Here is a 19839-nt window from a genome sequence, read left to right as displayed (position 1 = left end):
TTAAATCTTGCAAGTAATACTGTATAAACACTTCATATCCAAAGGGGATTATGTCCAAACACAGAGCTGATGGAGGAGTTTAGGGCTGTTCTGAATTGCATAACTGTCATTTAGACATCCAGTGTTGGGGAGAGCATGGATTGGGCAGTATGGGGGAGGGGGGGATGAGATGGTGCTTAGGGTAAGCAGCTAAGAGGGAAGGGAAAGACAGATGACGAAGCTTGGAGAGGGAAAGCTATGGAGGGAGGCCTAACATAAGTGAAACAAAAGGAGATCTCTCCAGGCTAGTGTGCATGGCAAAGTAAAGTTTGTCAGCGTATGGGCTGTCGGGCACCCTTTCTGGTATGCATCCCTATTCCCCCTTTCCTTGCCCTGTCCTGCCAGTGAGGGATTAGAAATAGAACCCTCCTCTGAGCAGTGCCTAGGGGCCACTTCTGCCATCTGCAATGCAACCAGTGTGGGAGTGCTGTGGAAACCTCCGTCCATCCATCCAAGACTCAGTAGTCCCCTCTCTCTGTCAAACACACGGACACAGCAGGAACCCATCAGGGCAGGGCTTTTGTTTCAACACCTGTATGCATATACATTAGGGGGGAGGGATAGCTCAGTGGTTTGAGCATTGGCCTGCTAAACCCAGGGTTGTGAGTTCAATCCTTGAGGGGGCCACTTAGGGATCTGGGGCAAAAAACAGTACTTGGTCCTGCTAGTGAAGGCAGGGGGCTGGACTTGACTCGACTCGATGACCTTTCAAGGTCCAATCCAGCTCTATGAGATAGGTATATCTCAATTTAAAAAAAAAAAAAATCCCAGTTCAGCGAGGGGCTTAAGCACGTCTATCTTTAATCACGAGTAGTTCCAGTGAGCCAATGGGACTTCTCAGCTGTTTAAAGTTAGGCATGTGCTTCTGTGGAATCGGGACCACCGATGGGATGTGTATTCCAAGCTCTTCTGAGCCTCTTGAGACTGATCATTTGAGCTGGAAATCTTGAGGGATGGGCTGATGTGCAAGGTTCTGGGACTGCAGTGTTCTGCTGAAAATGCCGCAGGAAGAGCTTCTCCCCTGATTATTTTGTCTCTGCTCATATTGGTCATGCACAGGCGTGCCATAATGAGGAACACTTCAGAACTCCCCACGTTTCGCTGCTTGGTCAGATTCTGAAACAGATCAAAGCCTGGAACGAGCAGAACGTAATGTGTTTTCCCCCAATGTTTGTCCTCTTTGTTAAAACTGCACCTGTAGTTGTTTCATCGGTAGCATGATATAGTGGTTAGAGCCACAGACTGAGAGTCCGGAGACTAAAGTGCTGAGCCACTGATTCGCTGCGTGGTCTTCGGCAAGCCCCATCATCTTTTTGTGCCTCAGTTTACCCACCTGTAGCATGGGGATGATCATCCTTGCTGTGCCTATTGTGAAGCATCATCAGTTGATGTTTGTGAAGCACTTGAGATGCTCTTTAATTTCAGAACAGTTTATGAACCATAGTGCAATGTAATATTCCTTGCCTTCAGGATGTGCTTCAGGTGAGAGGCTAGTGGGTTTGAGGAAAAAAGCTAAGCTGTCAATGTGGAGTGTATAGAGTTCTCTTCAACCAGTAAAGCTACATAGTGTATCCCAGGGCTTTTTATGCCACGCAAGAGGGGCCATTTCTAGATAGCTATGTACAGTGTGCTTAGCAGTGTACTTTCTTTCCTTTAGCATCTTAACTAAAGTATGTCTGATCGAACGGATGGCTTTATTTTCCATAGCATGATGCATGTATCTGAATTCTCAATGATCCCCTTCACTGGCCCACCCCCTGGATCTCTACCAGCTCTCTGTTATTACTTCATTCCAATGTTTGGAGATGATCTTCCGTGCATCTGAAATGCATAGATTTGACTGCAGCAGCTTCTTGTGCACCAATTTCCTTGGGTTCTGTATTTACTGCCATTGATGCTGGAATTGAGGTCACAGGGCTGTCAGAATGTCGAAGGAAAGGAGTCTCCCCTTTATCCTGTGCTGCGGCAATCCTCTCGCTTTGTTTTCTTCTTCTACTGATCTTTAATGCTCCCTCTTGGTGCTCTAATCCACTCTAGGAAAAAAACTCCCACGGAAATCCTCATACAAATAGCAACTGGGTGAGTGCAAGAGTTTCTTTCCATAAGCGATCATACCGCCTCCACTTCCAGGGAGTGGCTTAACCAAAGAATGCTGTCATCCCCCAGGACAGTGGGTAGCCGTTTCCTTTCCTGGTTTAGGAGTACATGTTACTAGCGCTAATGTGGCTACACAGTGCAATAAGGTCTCCTCCCTATCCACGTGCATGGCTGTGTTAGGGCACAGGGGAAGAGAACATGCACTCAAAGCTCTTCCCTGTGAGCAAATTAGTGAAGAGTGTGGAGAGTGGGTGGAGCCATGGCTTGGCTCCTCCCCCATCTGCCACTGTGCAGAGCTAGCCAGGCCTGAGTGGGAATCGAGCGGTGGCCTTGGGGCAGGGAAGGACTTGTGACTCTGGGGCTATGTCTACACTTGAAGTAGGGGTGGGATTCCCAGTTTAAGACATACTCACTCTAGCTCTCATTGAGCCAACAGTAGTGTAGCTGGGGTGTCGTAGGCAGCGGTTTGGGCTAGCTGCCCTGAGTCGGTACCCCCGGGGTCCGGGCACTTTGACCTGGAGGAGGCTAACCCCTCTTGCTACTGCCTGTGCTAGCACTGCTACTGTACAAAGTGTGCACAGCCAGTCTGGCCACCCAGATTCCACCACTCCCCGGGCTCAGCGGGAGCCTCTTGCATGCAGCGGATGGGGCAGGATTTACCCTACGTAAAGATTTGTAGAAATTGGGCTGGATTCTCAGCTGCACCCAACGGTCTGCTGGGTGATTCCCTGATCTTGGGATCAGTTCTAGACTGGCTCTCATGTGCTAGAGCAGCCAAAGGAGCTGCTCTAAAGCACGCCTGGCTGGTTTTCACCCAGAGGGGTAGTGTGCTAGTTGAGAACAGCTGCAGCAGCTCTCTAGTCACAACCCTTCCTGCCCTAGCACCTACACTGGAGACTGCAGAAGTAGTGTCTTAGGAGCCAGCTACACCTGCTTTTAGCCAGCTGGGGAAATCCTGGAAGCTCTCCAGGCCCTTTGTGCCACGTGAATTGATGTGAAGGGGGCCAGAGTATAAAAGGAGGATCTGGCATGATGTTTGCAAGGGGCTATGAGCAGAAAAAAAGTGGAATACTAACGATCATAAAAGAGAGAGGCAGCTTAAAGCGAGCATAGGCATAGGTGGGAAGAACTCCTGGGGTGGAAACCCTGCTCAGACAATAACGGCTGGAATGGACTTGGACAAGTCACTTAACCTTTCTGGAAAACAGCGGTAATTATTGATCTACCTTTCAGGAGGGTTGTGAGGAGTAGTTTAAAAAATGCTTTGAAAATTAAATTCGCTAAGTGCCATCATGTTGTTGAGTCATCCATAAAACGAGTGTCAAAAAGCTCATTATTTTTAATTACATTTTTTTTTTTTAATTTTCATTTGGAAAAAATATTCTGTGCAACTGCATGAAAGATTTCACCTCGGTGCCTGTGGTATTGAACATCGCTACAAACTTCGTGCTGTATGCAAAGTGCTGACAAAATCTTACATCTAGTTCCCATAGCCTAAACACTCAGGTGCTGTAAATCTGGATTTCCAAGCATTGAATAAATGCACACACAAATCACTGGTTCTGAAAAACGAATAGCTTCCCTCCCGACCCCCTTACATGTGATAAAGATGCATCTGGCAGGGAGGAAGGCGGGCTGGTTATTTGCTAGCAGTCTCTTGATAAAGTAGAGTAAAAATTAGATTTAACAACAGAAAATAGAGGAGCTCCTTCATCCCCTAGCGTAGCTCATCTCATCTTAGCGGGAAAAGAATTTCATTTCTAACTATGGATCTGTGGCGCTTTCAGCATCCTGGAAACTCTTGTATTCTCCATTGGCCTCGAGGGGATTGCAGAACTGATTCCTTATAGACTGTCTTGTTTATCTTTCTGTCTGTCCAAGCAAGTAGTTTATCATGTTCTCCCTGCTGGTATCTGAGTGTTGAGCTGCCAGGCCAGTGACTTGTAACTTCAGCAGAAGTTTCAGTTTTAAGGTCAGCGGGACCTTTGATGTTTGTATCTTGAGAACAAATGCCAAAAGGGTTTGAATTTTGGAGCTGTGCCCACAGAGTGGAGCTAAATAATGGTACGAGGAGTAGGGCTGCTTGGAAGAACAGAGGGTCTGGCAGGATGCAGCATTAATCTGCCAAGTTGTCATGCCAGGTAAGGGCCTTGTCATGCTGTCATTTAATTTAATGGCAAAGCTCCCATTGATCTCAATGGTATAGGATTAGATCCTAAGTGAGTATAACTTTTTGTTTAACAATTCCAGTTTTCTCCCCTTTTAGCAAGTCCAAGTATAGTATAAATTATTCTGGTGCCTGTTACGGCTGAGCTCTCTAGAAGCAGGGAGATAACATTTTAAGTCAAATCACTGAAACTAGAGTAGAATAATTTATACTCTTAGAAAGGGGAGTTCTGAAGTCAAATGAGCCGGGTGATGCGAATTTATGTGGCTGCTTTGTCCCCTCAGATCCTCTTTGTTTCCAAATGTTTGCGAAATTATGAAGCACTGCTCCATGCTAGTCATCTGAAAGGTAAAATCCAATCATTAGGCAGAAATTAAATGGGCCAGAAGAAAATTATTTACTAAAATATTTTGGTGCAATTAGTATGCAATGAGAATGACAAAATGAGCACTGAATACTGGATTACTGCAGAAAATAAAATGGGAAAAAAATTCTTATAAATAGCATACTGTTAAACTTGTTGGGAAGCAGCGTGGCCTAGCAGGCGCAGCACTGGCCTGGGATCTGGGAAACCTAGATTTTAATCCCGGCTCGGCCACTGGCCTGCTGGAAGAATATGGGCAAGACACTTCCCCTCTTTATGCCTCAGTTAATGATACTTACCTCTTTTGTAAAACGCTTTGAGATCTGCTTATGAAAAACAGACTAAGTATTATTGTGTTATTATTTTGTAACCTGGATTTCTTTCCAGTTTGGCTTGGCACGTAAACTTTGTTTCCAAAATACATACACATTTATCCGGAGGAGAAACTCATTCCTATTCATACAAGGGATGAGATCTGCCTTTGACACTTGCTTAGCTCAAATACGAATCTGCTTCGAGAGGAACAGCAGGTGGGTGGTCTTCAAACCCCTTTGAATGATGTGGTTTCTGAACGCTTGGATACCAAGAGCAGTTGCTTTTGAAACAGATCATGAGATGATGCTCTGTAATGTCAGTGTTTAAATGAGTAGCCCAAGGTGTATCCGGTAAGTGGGTTATGAAGTTGTCAAATGACTTATTTTGGAGAAAAAAAAAACTGTTTTTAAAAGGAGTATCTCATGGGTGCATACACAGCTCCTATTGATTTCAGCAAGAATTGAGTGGGGACGTATACAAAGAGCCTGAATTCTGATCTCTGCTAGGCTGGGATAAGTGGTGGTGATGCTCTGATTTGTCAGTGTAACTGGGATCAGAATTTAGCTCAGTATATTTAAGTATGTACAGTGTTGTCGGGCAGATTTCAGAACACTGGGATCGCCAGACTGGATCAAACCAGCAGTCCTTCTTATCTGTTTCTGACAGTGGCCAGTAACAGATCCTTCAGGAAGGAGATGTAAGAATCCCTGTAATGCACATGAAATGGGATATATTGGACATTTAAGGAGGAATTCTCACAGTATGTCTATGCTACAATTAAAAACCCACCGTTGGCCCATGCCAATGACTTGGGCTCTTGGGTTGAGGGGCTGTTGAATTGCAGTGTACATGTTCGGGCTGGTTTCTAAAATCTTTGTTTCTCTGTGCATTTGCGGGGACTCTGACACTCAGCTGCTTTCCCCAGACCTGAAGAAGAGCTCTGTGTAGCTTGAGAGTTTCTCCTATTCCACCAACAGAAGTTGGTCCAATAGGAGATATTGCCCAGTCTCTCTCAGCACTCTGTAAAATAATTTTCACTGTGTTTCCCTTGTAGACCATTAGGCCTGGACCCCCAGGCAGACCCCAGCACCGACACAGAGCTCATTGCAGGATTATACATGTCAAGACCAGAAGGGTAATCTAGTCTGAGTAACACAGGCCATAGCATTTTACTCAGTAATTCCTGCATCAAGTAGGGTGGCCAGGTGTCTGGTTTTCCGGTCAAAAATCTACTGACCAGACACCCGAAGTCCTGTTACCAGAGGCAGGGAGGCACCGAGTCATCACCTGTGCCAGCTCTTACTCAGTCGGGGCCGCTTCCTACCTGCATGGGGCGGCTGCAGCTCCCAGCCCCTGCTCTGCAGGCGAGTCCCTCCTGACCCACACAGGGAGGGAGGGGAAGAGCAGCGAGTGATGGGGGAGGGGGAAAGAGGAGTAAATGGGGGTGGAGCCTCAGGAGGAAGGGGTGTGGCCTCAGGGGAAGAGGCAGGGCAGTGGTGAGGCCTGGGAGAAGGGACGGGGCAGGGCAGGACCTCAGGAGGAAGAGCAGGGCAGAGGCTTGGGGGAAGAGGCGGGGCAGGGGAAGTTCCAGCACTCCTGCTGGAGTATCCGGTTTTTATATATTACAAAGTTGGCAACCCTAACCAAGATGCTATCAACAAGGCTGAATGTTATTTTGTATTTGTTTTGCTCAATTTGTACATGACCAAAGTGCCACCCCTCAGCTGTAACTGCCGTGATAGCACACAAACCCTTGTCAGTTGACGGATGGTACTTCAGTGGATGCTTGAGGCCTAATGCTGTGCTGACTTGCATCCTGGGCCATGGGAACTAACCCAGTAGGATTGCACAGAGCCTAAGCCCACAGAGAACTTGACCCATAAAATATACTATGTACAAATTCTTTATAACTGTGTGTGTGTGAGAGAGAGCAGGTTGAACTGGTTGAACATTACAGAGCAATAAAGTAACTGAAATAAATGAGAAAAGCTGGATGCCTGGTTAAATAGACTGTGCCCCATGTTTCCTTCTCACATGAAAAGAGACTGGAAGAGAACAAGGCCATTGAAAAGCCTCCTGGTGCTCAGAGAGTGCCACTGTTGGACTGTATTCCTCCCACAATGTGGCAGGGTCATGGCTGTGCCCTGAAAAAGGAGGGGAGCGTGGGCGTCTCTGGTCAGATGCACAGAGGGCATCTCTCCTTGTGCTGTGCCGCCTCCTCAGAGACGGCTGCATGCCCAGCTCTATAGCCGTGTTGCCACTGACTCCAGGGCGGTGACTGTGCTCTGTGATCCCTGCATATGGGAGGAGTAACGAACACAGCATCAAGTCGTCATGCGCCTTTAGAGCCCATGTCGAGAAAACTAAAGCCAAGGTTAGCACACAAAACAACGTTCTCCGCAAGTTGGCTATACCAAAGTGGGGTGCAGGCCCTTTCACTCCCTGAGCACCAGCACTTTGCTGTTCCTCTGCTGAATACCCTTACACAGTGGGGGCACGATCCCCTTGCGTGCTAGACCCTCTACTAAAGACCTCCTGCTGCTGTATTACAGGATGCGTTAAGCCTACCCACATCAACAGCCTTTGCACCTTCGCAGGTGTTGCTCTTCCTGATGTCCACCGGGAAGTTGCTAGTAGAGTCAAGCAATGCACAGATCCAAGACATCCGCTATATGATCGAACACCGATGCTGAGTTGACTGAAGTCGCAACAAAGTTTTCTTTCCACCAGTAAACCCCTCACACTGCCACATCCAAACCCTTGTCAGTTTGGGTGGCAAGCAAGAGTAGAGAATGACTTGATAGCCTGTGCTCTCCAGCTCCCAACAGTCGAGTACCTACCACCCGGTGATCAGCCCTGGCCTATATAGTGTAGCCGTAATCGACTCCGCACTGGAGTTGGCTGGTCTATGCACAAGAAGATCAAGTGGGGCTACGTCACTTATGACTGTGGCAGGGAGCCTCAAAAACTGAAGCATCCCTACAATGCCAGCTGCTTGAGTGCAAGTTATCTTCCAGTGAGCTGGAAAATTGGAGTCCTCTCGCTGAAACCACCTGAGGAGAGCCCAAGGGGGGAGTTCAGTATTGTTTTAAGAAGCTAGAAGTGAAACTTGGAGCTAGTAGACAAGTTAGTGTCCCAAATCTTTTTATTTATTAGGTTAATTTAGTGCCAGATTTATAGCCTCGGAGACTGAAATCATCGGTTTGAGCTTGATCCTACCTCGCACTGAAGTTGATCGCAAAACTCCTATTGTCTTCAGTGGTATGGAATTGGGTCTTTTGTCCTGGGGTGTCTTGTGCTGGGGATGAGTTGGGTCTGCGTCCATTCAAAAAAAAGACCCTTCTGAGAGGACGCAGCGTGTGTCTGTTAGTGCCAATGCCCTGACTTCCGTGTCTGTGTACTAGGACCTGGACTCAAACCAAGATGTTTCTCCATCATCACTGAACTGTCCTCTGATGGTAATACGTTAGGTAGCTGCCGACCACGGCAGGCTTTGCACTGTTGATGTAGGGAAGTGATGCTCTGTATCCTATTACGGGGCAGATAATTAGAGCCATGCAGTCAACATAACATAAGAACGGTCCATCTAGCCCAGTATCCTGTCTTCCGACAGTGGCCAATGCCAGGTGCTTCAGAGGGAATGAACAAGACAGGTGATCATCAATTGATCCATTCCCTGCCACCTAGACAAGAGACACCATCCCTGCTCATCCTGGCTAATAGCCATTGATGGACCTATCTTCCATGAACTGATCTAGTTCTTTTTTGAACCCTGTTATAGTCTTGCCCTTCATAGCAAAGAGTTCCACGGGTTGACTGTGTGTTGTGTCCTTTTGTTTGCTTTAAACCTGCTGCCTCCTCCTGATTGGGTCTTTGTATGTGTGCATGCAAAGTCATGAAAGTTTTGGTTAACCTAATATAAAGTCTCTGTCAACAGAGTTTCTCTCTCTCTCTGTATGTAAGTATAATTATGCATCTGTACACTGGCATTCCTTATTGGGGTTGCAGAGGTTATAACTGAGGGCAGACTTCAGTTTTTAAGTGCTGATCTTGTATGATTAGTTGTCACTCAGATAGTCCCATTGAATTTAATGGGACGGCTTACGTGAAGAAGGATTACGCACATGGGGAAGAGTTAGCAGGAACAACCCCTTCGTGACTACCGTTGTACGCTAAGCCTCTTGCATGACACAGCAGATCCAGGGTAGTCACTGTGAGCAATGACCATCTCTATACAAAACAATCTTTTCCACTTCTGTTATACGTGCAATTTCTGTATCTCTGAATGTGTGTCCACATATGACAGAACCAGAGCTTTTTCTATGACTTCACGACTCGTGTAGTGCTGTACATCTATGCCGTGCCTGATGAGCAAAACACCATTTGGCAAGCGTATAACACTGTTCTGTGTTGACAGTATGGTGATAACTCAGTAGGAATACAGTTTTCTCCTGCTGAGTTAATGTGTCCGGCAGGCTGAAGACCAAATCCTATCATATATTTTTAAACAAAAACTTTTCCAAGAAATTGCGTTTAGTCATTTGGTCAGATCCTCGTTGACTTCAATGGGGCTAAGCAGATTCACACCAGCTCGGGATCTAGCCTCTTACTGGAACCTTGGACAGTATATTGTATTGTCAACTCTTGTAATTAAGAGATCTGAGAGAGACATGGGAAACTGGCTCAATATAACCGCTCTTGGAAGCCCCACTAGCAGGTCTATTTAGAAATTTCTTCACCTTCTTTGCTCTTCTGGTGAGAATAAGGGAATTTTCCCCATGGGATAGATTTAATAACCTGGAAAATTGCTAGTACATTTGTGAATCTTGCACTAATGAATTATCTTGTAATTAGTTATCATGCAATGTATAGCATGTTAGTTTTTTCTGTACCCTACCACAGGTCTTTGGATATTAAAATGTACAGAGCTCACCCAAGAAAGATCAGAAGATTTTTTTTTTTAAATGAAGGGGAAATTGTATCTCATTCTTACATTTTATAACGGCTTGAAGAGGTTTTGCTCAGACATCCCAGAACAGTTCACCTTCAAGCAGAGGGGAGGCCTGGAAAATCCCATCCCCCATAAGTGAAACTTTAGGGAAATTGTGGATGGCCAGAAGCAGGGGCTTGTTACTGCATTAGTCCAGTTTTACACTGCTGTCACTTCACTGAAATCAATGGAGATGCAGAAGGGTAAAGTTGGAGTAATAGGAATGAATCTGGCCCAACAGATTATAACAGAAATGCTTTGGTAATCACTATCTGTGATTAGTATTTCTTCTCTCGCCTAACTCGGTGAGAATTTTGCTATTGATTTTGGCGGGAGAAGGATTGGACTTTATTCTTGTAACATTCCACTGTTGTCTTTGCTAGTAGTACCCTTTCTTCTTGTCCAGCTTTTATCCATGACCAGCAGTGCTCATTGCTTGCTTATTTTTGTGGTATTCTTTTAAAACTCAAACACATTGAAAATTCTATACAGGCTAATTGCAACTCCAATGACTGGAGTTAAAAATTAAGCTCTGAAATTGTGCTGTCTATTTTCTGACTATTAAGTGAAATGATCTTTATTTAATTCAAAATGGCTTTCTTTTTCCAATATATTTTTATACAAGTGAAAATCCATATGCAAGCAGAGCTAAAATAATAGGAAATCCTGAATTGTGTCTGAAAATTTTTCATTCAATCCATGCGTATGAGAAGCCGCAGGATCTCAAAAACAATGACCTCATGTAATACTATGCCTGATGAGTTCTTCAATGTAGTTTAATTGCTTGAGGCTAACCTTGTAACAGGGTAGAATGTGACATTCAATCTACTTCTTTCTGCGATTTAAGGGGCACAGAGTTCAAATATTTATTTGTGAAGTAAAAATAAGTTTACCAACATTGTAAATATCAATTTATTGTAAGTGCCTCAATGTGCCAGCGGATTTTTTTTAACACTAAAAAGCTGGAAAAAATAATTGTGATGCATGTTAACAGTGAAAATGACTGAGGAATGAAGCTGAGAATCCTAATACGTTTCGCATGGTTAGTAGATCGCATCTTTGTAATGATATGAGTGTATAGAGGTGAACCAGACTTTAAACTTGAGGGAAATATTTTGAAAACAGCAGAGGTGGTAAATTACCCCGGGGGTCAAATTGAAGAATTTTTAGACTTAAGATGATTTGTGATCTATTAAAGGAAAGAATACCTTGAACACCCTATATTTTCTTTAATATTTCCATGGCAATGGCCTTCTTTACAAAATCTGTTTAGACCTTGATCCTGAAATCAGACAGCAGTGTAAGCACTGAGCCCCGTTGCCGTCAGTGAGGCTGTGCATTGATTCAGTGATCTGTCCACGTGGATCCGATTGCAGAACAGAGTGCATCTAGTACTGCAGGCATCCAGAAGTGAGAATAGGCCATAAAATATGAAAAGCGAGACCTGTCTATTTTACAAAATAATGGATTTAAATCTAGCACCACATCAAAATGGTAGCTATGTAGTCCCTTTTGGTCTATGAGTCATTTTTTACTGCACCCCAGATTGCAATGACTTTGGCTGTAATAGAACTGAGTGTTGCCAGTCACAGAGAAAGACCTACCAAGGCATAATTAAATTAGTGTAGGTCTGTTGAAGTCAATGGAGCTACTTTGAGTTGTACCAGCTGAAGATCTGTTGCTCGGATTCTAAGGGGCCTAATCCAAAGCCCAATGAAGTCAATAGAAAGACTCCAAATTACTTAAGTAGGCTTTCGTTCAGCACTTTAGTTACTTATATATACTGTACACTGCCACAAAGGATACCCCCGACTACATTTTTTTGCATCTGGAAACTTCCCCACCTCTCCTGATCTGCTTAACTGTCGATAAATGTGAATCGTTTCTGCCAAAGGCTATTAAAATCTGGTGCGAATTTATCAAGGGAATAGGTATTAAGTAAATCTCATAGGCGCACGAGCGATTATTGCCAGATTTCACAATTTCTGACCAGCGCTCTCAGGTTGTTTCTACACCGCAATCCCAAGTGATTGCACTCAGGTAGATGCACCCACACTAACACAGCTAAAAATAGCACTTGGGGGTGTACAAGGACCACAAGGTCTTGTGTTGCTGAAGCTTGTTCTGCAGTATCTACACTTCTGTTTTTAGCCATAATAGCGGGTGTAAAATTAGCTCAGATACATCTACCCGAGTGAGCTTCACATCTTGGTTTGCAGCTCAGGCATCCCTCCGAATGCTACTCTTAACACTTCATGACAGGTAGATGATTTGGGAGTAGGGGTGGAGTGAGGTGAACGAATGGACCCCTACCTTTTTTAGTTGTTGTTTGATCATTTTGCCCAACTGGAGTCGGGAAACAAGAGCATGGTTTATCTTCTGTTTAGGAACCAGCATTTATTCTCCTCAGATGAGCTGATGATTACCCGATTTTGTCCCCATGGTGGTGAATAGAGATACAGATGAATACTTTGTGATGATCACCAAGTACAGATATTTTTATGACCAAATTTTCAACACGTGGCCAAATATTGGCCACTGCTAATGTGCAGGGAATGCATTTGAATGAGGGGGAATAGGAATTTGTGTATGCACATGGGATGTCCCGTGCTGCAGCTGCTGAACTTAGGGGAAAAGGGAACTGGAGATGCTGAATTCCTTGTGTGAAGGTCTCAGTATTGTCAGGATGAGGACATAGGCATCTGTTTGCATGTAGAGTAATTGCATACACAAAAAAGTGGACACCATAGTTTGTGTCTGAGATCCAAATTTTTAGCCCTACTCTGTGTTTCTCCACTCATATCTTTTCAGAAAATATTGCCAAGCCCTTTAAGAATTAACTGTTGAAGCACACATGCAAGATTTATAGGTGAAGAAGCTAGCACAGTTTCTGCTTGTCCACTTTTATACACTGAACTGATTGTCCATGGAGAAGTGTTCCTGCTCCCATTCCATGTTTGAAAACAGTCACTTGTTCGAGCAAACTCAGCTATTCAGTTTGTATTAACACCTGAATGCAGATTTTTGCACATGCAAAATTGGTGCAGGTTCACTTCGGTGGGTGTAGTCAGTTTTGTGTACAAAAACTGGTACACAAAAATGGAGGCCTCTAATGACTAATCAGTGTTGGGCTGCTTGATTGCAAAATACTCTGAACAGTGAAAGCTGGTTTTTTGTACAGTCTGCCCTCTAGTGTACAGATGGCTGCCTTCAATAAAATAACACATGGAGAAAAGGAAATGAAAATGTAATGGTCTTAGATTATGCCCTCTTAAAACATTTTGACCAGTAGGTGTGCTTTAATCCATTTTAAACTGCATTATAATTAATACTAGGTCTTCATCTCAAAAGACAGTGTAATTTGCTTACAATAAACTCTGTTATAACGAAATTCCATTTATAGTGAAGAAGCATGAAAGTCTCCATCGTTTCAGTGTACAAATTGATTCATTTGGAATTTATTCTGGCACCTTATCCTGCTCTCATTAAAGGAGATGGCAAAACGCTCATTGACTTAACTTCATACCCTCCTGCTAAGGGTGAAATCCTCCTCTGAGATCTTGATTATAAACACAGGGGAATCGTAGGTTCAGTTTAAAAGTAAAATACTCCAGAGAAGCAGAGGTGGATCTTGAGTCCGACATTCTGCTCCTCCGAAATGTGCCACTGCGTGGTTTGGCGATGGCCCTCCATGCACATCTTAGAGGACAACTTTGCCCTGTAAGGTTCTCCTCCTGCAAAGAGATTTGCCATCTTAGACACTTTTGCCCACGTGGAGCCCCAGGGAAGTCAGTGAAGAATGAGATGCTACTGTTTGAGCTAAAGGATCAGATCCACTAACTTGAACTCCATGGGACTCGGCGTAAAAAAGTATTTTGCAGGATTAGGGCTGTAGTCTATTTTTTTGGTGGGCCAGATGTTCCTGTCTCTGTAGAGTAGATCTGGCCTGAGAGCTTAACATGTAAGAGTCATGACAGCTCCTGGCCAAAAAACCCTACCCCAAGCAGAGATTTCCGTAACTGGAGAGGAGCCAGAGATGCTAAGATATCTTACTAGGAAATTTACTGTTGCTACTGTTAGAGTTGCTTTTGATTGTAAAAGAAAACAGGCATTACAAAACCCTGAGGTAGAGATACTTGAATGTGGGAAGGGGACATGAGCAATGTAGTGGCACTATGGAGGGTAGCAACTTGGAAAGTCTGATGCATGGGTAGCGGTTTCAAGTGTGTCTTGGTGCTGTCGGCCTTTCGAAGAACAGTACACTAGAAATTGGGTTGTGTCCTGGTTTAAGGAACGGCTTGTCAAGTGCCTCTTTACCCATCCTGTTCTCTTTTCACAACCAGTGTTACAGAAACATGTCCTCCCTAAATTTAGTAAGGGATCTGCTTAGTTTTGACTTCTGTAATTAGCTAACATGTACATTTCTGTTCCACTTCATGCATTAATCTAATGGAGGAAAGAATTATGCATAGGTGAAGTTAAAAGACATTAAGCGAGTCTGCCTTTGCATCTCCAATGAACTGAAACATACAGCCTTAGAAAATGTTGAGCCGTAGAGCACTCGGAGACATTAACAGGGAGCAATGCCACAGGTTCATTTGTGTACAAATATCTTAGCAGTAACGCTTGTTGTTTTGTATACCAATCTAATTTGTAGCACATAGCTGGTTATTGCCAGTCGCAAATGGGGAGGGTTGTTCTGGAGAATTTCAGGAATGAATTGAAAACAGCACATTGGGAGGATGGATGAGGTTTTTTTTTTCCTTGAAGAAAAATTGATATTTTGTCTTCTTTGCTGTAGCTTCATGAAGGATCTGGCTAGAGCAGAAGAAGGAATGAAAGACTTAGAAGGATGCAATCAGTACATAGTAATGGAAAACTGAAGGATATTGCAGAGAGGATTAAATAGAGACGGAAGGCTGTCCCTGAGCTAAAGGTAGGAACCAATACAAAATCTTCACCTTGTAAAGTCCGGTGGTGTCATGTCAGTGATGCGATCACCAATGAAAAATAAGGTTATTAAGCTAGAGATTCAAGTGAAGTTCTGAAAATCTAATAGCCCAAGCCAGGCATTTCGTATTAGTCAGTCATTTGGGTGAGTCAGTGATGCAGGATCCTTCTAGGAGCGCATGGTGAAGTGGGTGACCACGTTCCCTGGATTCCAGTAATGCTTGTCGTAATAAGGCAGCTGTTGGTGAAATGCAGCAAAGCACAAACGGGTGTAATGATGCTACACACAGCAAGGGTTGGTGTGATTTCTTGCTGTGTAAAGTGTTTACGCATGCATGATATGCTTCTCTGTGCACTCGCAAGATGGTGGATTAATTCTCATTAGGGGGAAATGTGGAAAATCGACCTAGTGATTTAAGTTTGCAAACAATTGCACCGTAGTCCCAGTGAAATCAAGAGGCCAGGATTGGGGCCAGGGGCTGCTTACTGTGTTCTGTGACACACAAAATATATTGAGTTTGTGCTGAGACCAACCTCTCCCTCAGTACAGTTATGTAGTGTTGAAATCCTAGTGATCTGTTATCTTGTTGTTCTGGGCTTATGTGCATTAAATCAGATATGCAACAAAGAGCATCAATTCACTCTGCCTCCCCCCAAACACACACATGGGAATTTATGTAGATTTTAAAGATGCAGAACAAAACATAGCAAATTATTCTCATAGATCAAATGAGAGCCTGTACAAAATGTGCTCATAAATGCAGGAAATTCTCTTTCCTCCCGTATGAAGACAGGAGACTGTAGTTAGTAATTTACTACAAAGTGATGCTGTTTTTCTTAGTCATTCTGTATTCTCTCCAGGTAGGTATATTGTGTTCATTATTCATGGAAAGGCGCCATGATATCAGATGAGGGAAGAGTATTTAGGTAAGGAAAGTGGGTGTGGTTTGGGGGGGACCCCAGCCTACTGACTTTGGACCTATCTCCGTAGTTGAAAGAGGAAGACGTGCGCATACCTAAAATACAAATAAAAGAGCCAGAAGAGAAAAATCAGAGTTTGGAGAGGTTGAACTATCTGACTTCTGTGGTCCTACAGGAATTATGAAATTCTAGTCTCTATTTTGTTCTTGCACTTCTAATGAGCGAGTTCCCGTGCCCTTCGAAAATTTTGGGTGCGGTTCGTGGGTCCCACCAAGCTACATTTTCCAGAGGGCTGAGGAGGGAGCAAAAATGGATGAAAAATGCCTGATCCTGGGGGTAACCAGGGCTGAGCTGGCCCCAGCATAAATTGGAGGCAGCTTTCATCTATTCTGGTTGCAAACGTCCCCTGGCGGCTGTCCTGCTGCCTTCAGATCACTGAAGCATAAGGTGCTTTTCCGCTCCTCGTGCTCCAGGAATTTCCCTACTCAAGGGGGAGCCCCTCAGTTGCTCACTGGGGGCAGCTTTCTGGCCCCTTTAGGTCATGTGAGTGATGAAGGGCTGCCGCACTGGGGGAAAATGATCTGTCCCATTGTCTCCTCTTGCAAGCTTCCAGCCAGGATAGCTTTCCTCCCCAAGTGAAGAAAATCTTCTTAAACTTCAGAAGTCGCTGCAGACATTGAGAGGCAATGCAAAGTAGAGACCAGAAGGGCAGTGACCCTACACCCCATGTGTGCACATAGGACGTCGCTCTGTGAAGATAAAGTCAGACAATTGTTTCCACGAAGGGACACGTACATCTATACCAAATAATATCTGCAGTGCGGGTTCTCCTTTGCCCTGGTCTACACCGGGGGGATCGATCTAAGTTACGCAACTTCAGCTACATGAATAACGTAGCTGAAGTCGACGTACTTAGATCGACTTACCGTAGTGTCTTCACCTCGGTGAGTCAACTGCTGCCGCTCCCCCGTCGACTCTGCCGGCGCCTCTCACAGCCCTGGAGTACAGGAGTCGACGGGAGAGCGCTCGGGGGTCGATTTATCGCGTCTAGTCTAGACATGATAAATCAATCCCCGCTGGATCGATTGCTGCCCGCCAATCCGGCGGGTGGTGTAGACATACCCTTTGTTTCCATGTGAGATGATCCCTGTTCAATAAGGAACTGAAGTCTTGGACCTTTACTTGTGCAAAAGATGATAGGATAGCCACTGACCTCTTCACAATGCGCTGAATTCTGAGGTCCTTCCTCAGAGAACCCACTGTCCAATCTAAGGGTCCCTAATGCCCTTGACAATGTGATTCCAAGCACACAGGAAATCTGTAGTGGAGCCAGTAAATTGAAGCCAGGTCTCCCATGTTCCAGGTTAGTGCCCGACCATCTGTCCGCCTCTCTCCTGTATGCTAGGATAGCCGAGGGTAGAACTGAATCTAAAATCAGGTATGAGGATGGGTACAGACAGCACTGGAGCAGATTAACCCTGGGTACGGCTATGCTGTGGTTTCAAACCTGCAGCAGAGAGTATCCGAGGCCTGGGCACTCGCATTCTGGTGCTGAAACTGCAGTATAAATGTTTGGGCTCGGACTCTGAAACCCACCCTCCTGCCTGGGCTTCAGAACCAGAGCCCAAACAGTTGAGCTGCTGTTTTAGTGTCATAGCCTGAATCTGTCCACCTGGGCTCGGAGACTTACTGCCACGGGTATTGAAATGCACTGGAGACGTACCCTTGAAAGCGGAGTGGAAGCAGTGGGATTTGAAGAAGGGAGCTGCCTGAGGAAAAGACACACATTTAGGATTAGACAGAGACACAAAGGCAGCATGTATCTCTGTGGGGGGTAGCCAGCTTGCAGCCCTAAATGAAATGCAGTCTCAGGTGGGTATCTAACCTCTCTCTGTTACTCTAGTTATACCTAGCATTAGTGAGAGTCAAGCCCAGATAAGATTTGGGATTGGTATTGCCTTGAGCTTTAATTGAAGTGCTTCTCTGGTGGTCACTGTCTTAGCTGAGACACCAGGGACTGAACCGGGAACCCCACAGATAAAAGCATGAGCTATTTAGGCTTAAGCGCCAGAGTGCACTCTCTGGGGCTGTTGCAGACTCACCTCTGCAGATCAGCACAACGGGATACTTGTAACACACTCACCGCAGCGCTACACTCCCTTTATTCTCTCTCCTTTAGCACCAACAATTCACCATCTTCGTTCCAGACAGAGAAGTGGGGACTTGGGATGAGTCCGAGGTTGAGGGTTTCTTTTACACACCGTCCCTTAGAAGTAGACTTTATCATGAGACCAGCAGAGGGAGCTGTATGAATAGCATAGTTACTAGCCAGCATCTTCCACTGTGGGAATAAGAAGAAGAACACATTCAGCCCTCCTTGTGGCAGGAGAGACTTGGCCCATCTATGCATAGGCTGACCAGATAGCAAGTGTGAAAAATCGGGACAGGGAGTGGGGGGTAATAGGAGCCTATCGAAGAAAAAGCCCCAAATATTGGGACTGTCCCTATAAAATCAGGACATCTGGTCACCCTACCTATGCAGTAGCACTTCAGTCTGATTCCCTGCCAGCTGGCTAGTCCTATGGTGTTCACTTGAACAATATTAAAATATAATAGGTATATCTCCATATATTATTATTTATCTCACAGAACTGGAATGGACCCTGAAAGATCATCGAGTCCAGCCCCCTGCCTTCACTAACAGGACCAAGTACTGATTTTGCCCCCATCCTTAAGTGGCCCCCTCAAGGATTGAACTCACCACCCTGCGTTTAGCAGGCCACTGCTCAAACCACTGAGCTATCCCTCTGGAAAGGAGAGAAGCAACCTCAGCCCCATCTCCTCTCACGATGTCCTAGGTAGCTTAGTTACCAGCCGAGGTCCTTTAGAATCCTGCAAACATATAGAAGTTGAAAGCTAACATTAGTGAATGTTTTCTCCTGTGCTGGATTTAGTCTTTAATTCACACAATTCCCACCCAAATCTCAGTTTAAAAAATTAGACGCTGGAAACTTTGACTTGTTTCAGAGTTGTTGTTTTTTTTCTCTCTCTCTCCTATGATTATAATTGAGATGGTTTCTTAATGAAATACTGATGGCAATCCTTGGACTATTTAGAGATGAAATAACTGATATAAATGTGCTCTGGCACGATGAGCAAACAGCTGGAAAATGTGCCTCTCCTGCAATATTCCAATGGTATGAAGCATCATCAAGAGCTATTCATTAGGGTGGCATTATGCACACATCCCATATGTCTGAGAATAAATAATCTGTAACCCACACTTCACCAGGGTATGTCCCAAATGTGCAGTAGGCAGGCGACAGACTCCTCACTCGGATGGTAGACACGGTGCCATCAGCTCCGTAGTATGCCGAAAGGAATAGGAAAGTAAATCCCCTCTATCATCCCTGTGAGTTCCCATATTGGGAAACAGATGGTGCTCTTCTACGATTGTACCTGGTGTGAGACTACTGCATAATTTATCAGTATAAAAACATGAATTGTATTCCAGGGACTGCTATATTCGCAGTCTTGTGTTTTGTTTTTTTGTTTGTTTTTGTTTTTACATTTGATATACTAATGGTCAGGCTAAAATTGAATTATATTTAGCTAATTCCCCTCCCTCCACATACACAGCGGTTTAGGGAACATAGTACTAGCCACGATTTACTAGAAGAATCCCTAAATCTATGATGCCCGTACCATTCTTCCAGTGAAACCCTATGAGCCTTATTTTGAAGATGCGGTTGCCTCCTGTAGGGTACTGAGTGCCCGTAACATCCCCTAGACTTCAGTGGACGTTTAAGGGTACTCAGCCCCTTGCCAAAATGGAGTCTCTGAACTATGTAGGATCAGAAAGAGGGTCACAGCCACTGATATCCCATAGTGTACCTCGTTCTTCCTGCGGCTCTATTCCTTTTGTGCCCATTGCAAGACTCAACAAGAGGGTAAAACAGGACAGAAGGCCATGAACAAAGGTGACGTAAAGCCAGT

The 19839-nt window shown here is 44.7% G+C and overlaps 1 protein-coding gene across 1 annotated transcript in view; it reads left to right on the top strand.

The window, feature by feature from the left end:
- Positions 1-19839, top strand: part of FRMD4B (FERM domain containing 4B) — a 198044-nt gene that overhangs the window by 36950 nt on the left and 141255 nt on the right. The window contains exon 2 of the mRNA XM_034775352.1: positions 14774-14908. The gene's annotated coding sequence lies outside the window, so the exon portion shown is untranslated. The remainder of the gene's footprint in view (positions 1-14773; positions 14909-19839) is intronic.

Source organism: Trachemys scripta, chromosome 7 (assembly GCF_013100865.1).
Source record: "Trachemys scripta elegans isolate TJP31775 chromosome 7, CAS_Tse_1.0, whole genome shotgun sequence".
NCBI classification, from domain to species: Eukaryota; Metazoa; Chordata; order Testudines; family Emydidae; genus Trachemys; species Trachemys scripta.
The sequence above is the reverse complement of the archived record's forward strand: the minus strand, read 5'-3'. Positions and strand labels throughout refer to the sequence as shown.